Here is a 6,291-nt window from a genome sequence, read left to right on the forward strand (position 1 = left end):
TCCTCATCTGTGAAGTAGGATGGTGGCTCCTTTCTTTTGGGCCACTGTGAGTTAAGATATACTAGTCACATAGTACTTGGGAGGAGATACTTCAAGAGTTGTCACTAAGAAATCATAAGGCCCTATGAGTTTCCACCTTAATAGAGTAAATGGACAAAGCCTGCCTCTTTCGCTGCAGTGACCAGAAGTGTCCTCGAGGAAAACTGACTGGTTTCCTGAAAGTTCACACACTGCATCAGAATAACAAGAGGCTTAAGGCAATATTGATGGACTCTGGACTAGCACAGGGATTGGGGTGTTGGTGGGGGGCATTATGATACATACCCAGAGAGTTGCAGAGAGCCAGCTTCCAGGGCCACACTAACCACATGAGAATGAAAATACCTCAACAAGGATCAACCCAGCCAGGCCACAGCGCTGAGACACCAACGGGAAGACCCCAGAACATACCAGACACACGACATCCACCCAAGGTAGCATCATACCGTCTCGTTTTATAGCAAGGCTCAGACATGGTCACTTGCTTGAAGTCACGTCTTGTGGAGCTGGGTTTCCAGTGTGAATTTGTCTTGCTCTGAAAGGCCATACTATGCAAACACTGTGAACAGGTATGTAGAAAATCTTCGTTACGTTGGGCACCTACTGAATGCCAGGGTCAAGCCTGCTGCGTGAGGAAGGGGCCAACAGTTAACATGCAGGCAAGAGCTCCTCATGACTTCCATGAGTGAAAATGAGCACCGAAAAGGCATGCATGTGCACACACACACACACACACACACACACACACACACACACACCTCATAGAATGAATCAGTAATTACAGAAATGCACAGATTCAGTTGTTTTCTTAAGGACAGAAAGGAACAGGTGAAATCTGGTTATAAACACAGCATAATTTACACTTTCCCTGAGATGAACTATATAGCTATCATTCTAATGAGACCCAAACAACATCTAAGTGAAAAAAAAAAAAAAAAAAAACCTGAAAGAAACACACGGAAGGAGATGAAGGGAAGAACTGAATGATGTAGTGCTGACCCCCGCTGTGTGCGAGAAAACTCCAGATTGTCAAGGTTGCCACGCACGTCTCAACTTCTCTGGAGTCAAGGCACCTCCCGGAAGGCTGTGTTGTAGATACCAAAAAATTCATTTTAAGTTTGTACAGAGGGCCAAGAGACCCAGACAGCAGCGTAATACTGATAAGAACAGAGTGAGAGGGACCACCCTGCTCACTCCAGACTTGCTGTAAACTATAATTTGGTACTATGGGGGGTGGGGTCGTCAGAATTGAAAGCTGTCTGCCACTTTCAGATTGTTGAACTGCTTCCTGATAGTTCAAAATGTGATCTCTCAGCTTCCCGTCCCTGCCATCCTGCCTGCCGCCTCCTGCCATGTTACACCTGATGCCAGGGACTCTATCTGACCTTTGGAACCGTGAGCCAAGGAAACGCTCCCTCCCATAAGTTGTCTTGGCCATGGAGTTTTGTCGCAAAAACAGACAAGCGTCTAAGACAGTGGCTAAGTCCAAGATCATTTCTTTTCTACTGTTACCTTTCTCTAAATTGTATGACGTTGTGTTACACTTTTACACCTTTGATGAATTTTAATTTATTTTTTTATGTATATACTCTCTCTCTCCCTGCATCCTTTCCTCCATCCCTGCCTTTTTTCTTGTTTGCATGTAAATATCTAGTTGTTCCAACAAGACTTTCTTCAGTCCAACAAGGTAGTACATGCCTGTAATCCCAGACTTGTCTAAAAACAAACAAACAAACCAACAAAACCCCAAAAGCTGAAGATGTGGGATGTAACTCACATGCTTGGCATGTAGAAGGCTCTGTGTTCCAATCCAAGAATGCATAATTTTTTTATTATTAAAATTAACCTACTATTAATGAGTCAACATTCTACCAACGAAGGCAGACAGATGCCTACAGACAAGCGTATGAAGAGATGCTTCTTGGCATGGAGATGTGGCTTAGAGGGCAGAGTACTTGCCTAGCATGTACAAGTCCCTGGTTCGATCCCCAGTTCTGCATACACTGGGCATGGAGGGACATGCCTGTGATTCCAGCACTCTGGAGATAGAGGCAAGGGGACAGAAATTCAAGATCACTCTCTGTTGCCTAATAAATTGGAGGCTAGCCTGGGCTATATGAAACCAAGTTTCAAAAATACATATATATAAAAAGAAAAGACAGAGCCTTGAGAGCGTATGGCATCAAGAAAGGTGGCCTTAAACAGACAGAGGGATGCCACTGTGTCTATTCTTATTCCAACAGCTCCAATTTCAAACACTGACAGCATCGGGCACTGGTGAGCATGTAAGGCACCAGGAATACTCCTAGACTGCTGACAGGGCCAGTCATCTGCCAAATAATTTGACTTGAGAGAGGAAAGAGGCTGAACTCTTTTTTTTTTTTTTTAAATGAAATTTGGCCTCACCAGGCTGGCCTTGGATTCTTGATACTCTTGCCTTAGCCTCCCGAGAGCTCAGGGTGACAAGCCTGTGCCAGCATGTCTGACTCTGAACTCGTTGTTTTTATTAGGATCCCACTCCCACAAAAGCTAACCCACTGCGCCATAATGTACTAATTCACTGTGGGGGCCATGCCCTCAGGAGCACCCCCTGCCCCCCATACTGTTGCTATGGTGATTATAGTCTAGCAGGAGAATAGCACCATAGCCAAGCACAGAAAAGAAACTTCTGGTGAAAGAAGTCTGGTAGAGTTAGAATAAAAACATTCCTTTTTAAGACCCAGAGCTGGGGCAAGAAACACGACACTCCCCCTTCCTCTACAGCTCCATAGCGAAGTCTTTTAGTGGTTGTAAGCTTTTCCTTAGTCTTGTGAATCCTAATCTGGACCCATTGGCTAGCCTGAGACCCCAGTGGGGACTGGTATACTAACAGGTTCCAGCGAAGTGGAGAATGGAGAAAGCCAAGAGTCAGGTAACAAGATGTGTTAGGGAGAGTCATAACTGTGTGTGCACAGTAGTCAAGGGAGTCCTCTGTCACCAGGGATCTCAAACCAGGGACCCAGTAAAGCAGCCAGGCTTTCAGCTCTGGGGCCCTTGGAAATGCACTGCTTGGATGCAGGTGGACCTTGACTGGGACCCTGGAGTTTTCAGGTACTGTGAGGTATTTTAATTATTTCTCTTTATTTTGTATGTATACATGTTTTGCCTGTGTGCATATATATTCACCATGTGTGTATGCTTGGTGTCTGCGGAGGCAGAAGAGAGGTCCTCTGGAATTGGCCTTACAGATGGTTGAGAGTGACCGTGTGAGTGCTGGGAATTGAACCTGGGTCTCCTGGAAGAGCAACAAGTGCCCTTAACCACTGGGCCATCTCTCCGGCTCCCTGTGAGACGACACTTCACACACTTGGGTGCTCTTCTTGCCCTTCATCTCAGGATCCTGGTATCACCTCTGGCTGGTATAAGGGGCAAGACTGAGCTAGATCTGATAATGAGGTGAGTCACCATCTGCAGGACTCCCCCTCGTCCACCATGTTCCCACAGCATCTCCCCACATAGAGGGAGGAGGGGGCTCATTCTCTGCAGTGACCTCGTCCTATAGCTGTCGCTGTCCCCATCACACTGAGCACTCATAAGCAGCGACTGCAGACACCTTGGGAGCCAGCACTGCTTTGGCGACGGTTGGAGGTGACACACAGCCTCAAGTCAGGAAGCCATTCTTCAATTTCTAATAAAGTCCCCGAAGCAGGGATGACGCACAGTAAATCAACGTTCAGCGGTTCCACTCTCCTGTAATCTGTTCAATTATCTGTTGGTGCTCTGTGTGTCCCCTCAGAGAATCAGCTGGTGCTGCAGGCATGCCAGCCCTGCCAGCAGTGGTTGGAGAGTGTGGGTCCAATGGCCAGTACACCCAGAGACTAGAACCACCAGCCAGCTTGGGGAAGGGGTGCAAGAAGGTTGGGAACCAAGGAACAGTCCACTGGCTCAGCATAGGGCTCTGTGCATCCCCAGCATCCCAGGAAAGATGCTCTGAGAGTCCACCATGTTCCTAGAACTGCGGAAAATCGGGGTCAAAATGACATGTCCCTGCTACCCGGAGTGGCCAGTCTAGCAAGGCGTGGACAGCAGGTGCAGAGTATGGAGGAGAATAGGAAGTCCCAAGGCACAAAGAAAGGGTCTGGTAAGCTTTCCCGAGGGGCTGGCTGGCTTTGGAGCTCCATCGCTTACCTGCTCATGACATAGGCAATAGCTTAGCCTCTCTGAACCTAGGTAAGGGCTGCAGCAGAGGATGGAGTGTGTGCTGGGGGCCCTGGAAGAGTGGACTGCTTCTTCACTCATTACCTGTGCTCCAGAGCCCTTTGTAACTCCAAATGGTATCTTTTCTCCATTCTCTGCAGGCCTCCTTCCTCCATAGAGCTGAGGTGCCTGTATATGTGCAGACATTTGGGTCCGCTCAGCCTTACAAGATTGACTGAGGACCCTCCCCCCAGAGCCAGAGTTCCCTTCTGACTTGACTCTGTGAACCCCTTGGGCCACCTAGATGGCATACTCCCAGCTAGTATCTCCTGCCTTCTTGTTGGAGGGTCACATGAACTGGCAGGTGGGTAGTTAGAGAGTTGGAATCATGAATGGGTGAGGTAACTGATGAAGGGATGGATGCATGCATACATACATGCATGCATAGACTCAGGAATTGGGGGTAGATGAAATGATTGATGCATGCAAGCATGGGTGGATGGTTGGTTGGGCGAACTGATTAATAGATTGATGGGTGGATGGAGGAGTGGATGGGAGAAGATAGTTAGATATGAAGGGTGAATTGTGTGATGGATGGGCAGATGATGGGTAGGTGGATGAAGTGATTGATGAATGAATGAATGGCAGGAGGCAGAGATGGGTGGGTATGTGAATAGATTGGTGAATGGAGGCCTAGGTAGATGGGTAGGTAGTGGGATGGGTGAGTGGGTAAGTGTTAAGAAGAAAAGTAGATGGATAGGAAGGGAGTGATTAGACAAAGTAAAAGGTAAATGAAAGGATGGGTAGCAGGATGAATGGGCAAATAGGTACTGTTATGGGTGAATGGATGGTAGGAAGGGCTAGTACATGATGGAGGTGTGGGTACACAAATAGATGGGTGAATTGTAGATGAGTAGGTTAGTGGGTATACAGATGAGCTAGTGGGTGAATGTAAGTCACAACTGGGGAAATAGGAATGAATATAATGAGGTCCAGGAAAGGATTGCCAATTAGAGGAGGGAAGAGGGAAAATTTGAGATATCATTTGTTTCCTTATCCATTAGGCTGTACTGGGCAGTGTGCTGGGCTCCAGGGACCTGGGGAAAGAAGGCTCAGGGTTGAGTGGAAGCGACAGGTGACTGGGCAGTGAGTGGGGGCTGCTGTGGGGGCTGGAACAGAAAGCCTGAGGGGGCCACTCACTCTCCCGATGTCAGCACAGAGAAAGCTGCCAGCAGGGCTCAGTGAGGCCCTGTGAGCCTGCATTCTGGACAGCCTCAGCACCTGGCAGAGACTGAGTTGGCACCCCTTCACCACCTCTGGGCAAGTCTGCCCATGCCTGAGCCTCGGCTTGGGAGCTCCTGCCTGGCTAGGGATCCCTGGGGACTTGGCAAACACTTGTGAAGCTGGGGGTCTTTTTTTGTCAACCCCATTCAAGCCTCATAGGAATGGGATTGTTCTCCCATTTGGGGAGAAAGAGAAGATATTCAAAAAGGGAAGACTTTCCCCTCAAGCTCACCCACCCAGCTGTGGAACAGAAAGGCAGACTTGGTACCCAAGACAATCACTCTGGACCCCATGCCCCTCCTACTAGTCTATGTCCCTACTCAGCATGGATGTCCTGTCTCTGTTGCCAGGGCAACCTTCCCAGCCTAGCAGTCACCCCCCTGGAGCTTGACTCCTGCACCTGACATCATAATCTTCCGTGACATCTTAATCAGCTCCCTGGCAACCGCAACAACAGGCTGCAGGGACATTAACACTCCCATGAGTCAGCAGGGCCTGGACTGGCCCACCTGCCCCACCTCTGCCTATCCTGCCTGCCACCCTGACCTTTGAGGGGAGGGGAGGGGAGGGGAGGGACCGATGGGGCTCGGTTTGGAATTCCAACAGCCACTACTGTTTCAGATGCAAGTTTTGCAGGAGAATCTTGACAGACGTCAGCTTCCTCCTCCGTAACACACAGGGCCGTGATGATGGCCCAGCAAACATGCTCTACTGGATGAAGTCCTGGTGGAAGGAAGTGGCCATTCCAAGCCACCGCCAGGGACTGCAGCATGAGTGACCAGCCACCAAGAG

The 6,291-nt window shown here is 48.9% G+C and overlaps 1 long non-coding RNA gene across 1 annotated transcript; it reads right to left on the reverse strand.

The window, feature by feature from the left end:
* Positions 1-474: 474 nt before the first annotated feature.
* Positions 475-5,835, reverse strand: LOC121832740 (uncharacterized). The gene is made up of 3 exons (XR_006076443.2): positions 5,736-5,835; positions 4,321-4,404; positions 475-664 (listed from the first exon to the last, which is right to left on the reverse strand). It is a non-coding gene; the product is annotated as an uncharacterized LOC121832740 (long non-coding RNA).
* Between the last annotated feature and the right edge of the window lie 456 nt (positions 5,836-6,291).

This window comes from Peromyscus maniculatus, chromosome 10 (assembly GCF_049852395.1).
Source record: "Peromyscus maniculatus bairdii isolate BWxNUB_F1_BW_parent chromosome 10, HU_Pman_BW_mat_3.1, whole genome shotgun sequence".
NCBI lineage: Eukaryota > Metazoa > Chordata > Mammalia > Rodentia > Cricetidae > Peromyscus > Peromyscus maniculatus.